Below are 1,675 nucleotides of genomic sequence, written 5' to 3'. Positions count from 1 at the left end.
CCCGTCTATTTATACTGATTTTTCCCTCACTTCTGAAATAGTGTCAGAGAGAGACAGAAACTATGGCAGGGATAAATTCCCACACGCCGGGCACTTACAAATCGTCACTCTTGGCTCTGGCCTAGTGCCCCGCCTCATACATCGCAATAACTTAAAGCAACGCTGCAGTTTCCTGCCTCATTGTTGCTCCACTCAAAACAAATCGTGCGTGCAATCTGGCGTCGCAGATCCGCGCCCATGAGTGCCCTGTTTACCTTGCCTGGCCCGCTGGTTGTCGACTGTTACCACACTCTGTCAGCTGCCCCAGATCTCATCACCCAATCATGCCTCCATTGAATTTTGATAAAATTTCCCTTTCCCTCGACTAGGACTGACACTAAAAACTAAACTCCTCCCGAACAGGCCATGAACGCCCAACGGTACCGACCGGCCGCCGTGTCATCCTCAGCCTACAGGCGTCACTGGATGCGGATATGGAGGGGTATGTGGTCAGCACACCGCTCTCCCGGCCGTATGTCAGTTTCCGAGACCGGAGCCGCTACTTCTCTATCAAGTAGCTTCTCAGTTTGCCTGCACTGCTGAGTGCACCCCGCTTGCCAACAGCGCTCGGCAGACCGGATGGTCACCCATCCAAGTGCTAGCCCAGTCCGACAGCGCTTAACTTCGGTGATCTGACGGGAACCAGTGTTGCCACTACGGCAAGGCCGTTGGCAGGGCTGACACTCGCGCAGCATAATTTTCAGAATGATACCTCCGCGTTCTTTGTCTTGTTTACGGGAAATACCTCACATTTATTCGCTTTTAAACAGTGTTCTCAATTAGTAAACCATGAGGAAACCCTGCTGAAGTCATTTCTTGCTGAAGTCATTTCTTCAAGGTCTCATTTTATCTCTCGTGTATATTTTAAAGAAGGCTGGTTGTAAATGGAGGCTTCCTTCAGGTATTTATTTGCTGAAAAGTAGGTGCACCTGTTATTTGTACTGCAACTATTTTGATACAACAAATGGATTTTGGAAAGCCAATTTAATTTAATGACGTAATTTCTAGATCTGCTACCTGTAAGTTCTGGCAATGAAACAAATCCAAATAGTTTAGGAAAAATCCTAACTAAATTACTTTCATTTTAAATTGCTCACAAATAAATGTTTATTGGCTGTCTTGGAAGCGCTCGATATTTTTCAAGCCCAGATTGAATGTAACCCTATCTACCTTACACATAAACTTATTAATATTATACTTCATGCTGAAGCTCTCCTTTATACTAGTTAAACTGCTATACATGTGCACAACAATGCCCCTAGTGTCATTAACAAACTGTCATTCGTCCAGTCTCCAGATTTAGGATTCTCCTGTTCCATATGAGGGTTCCTGTTATTCGTACCCGATCGTTTTCTTCATACCCTGCAAACAACGATGCTATCCTGCAACGTTCCGTGACACCTGGCGAGCATATCCCACCGATCACCAGCAACAGGTGGTAGATGAAAGTAAGAAAAATGTATTTGCAGATTGAGTCGCACATAGACAGGTCATTTGGTAAGGAGAGGTGGTTCGTGTTCCAACACCGGTCCGGCGCTCAGGAATAATCAGGCAGTAAACATTTTTAACAGATTTGTGCGTGGCCCCGAGTAGTGGCCGCGCGGTTTAAGGCGTCATGTCACGGATTGCGCGGTCC

The 1,675-nt window shown here is 46.3% G+C and overlaps 1 pseudogene; it reads right to left on the bottom strand.

The window, feature by feature from the left end:
* Window positions 1-594: 594 nt before the first annotated feature.
* On the bottom strand, window positions 595-712 carry LOC126210150 (5S ribosomal RNA; annotated as a pseudogene).
* Between the last annotated feature and the right edge of the window lie 963 nt (window positions 713-1,675).

The sequence above is a fragment of the Schistocerca nitens genome, chromosome 1 (genome assembly GCF_023898315.1).
Source record: "Schistocerca nitens isolate TAMUIC-IGC-003100 chromosome 1, iqSchNite1.1, whole genome shotgun sequence".
NCBI lineage: Eukaryota > Metazoa > Arthropoda > Insecta > Orthoptera > Acrididae > Schistocerca > Schistocerca nitens.
Note: the sequence above shows the minus strand (reverse complement) of the source record. Positions and strands in the feature narration are given on the sequence as shown.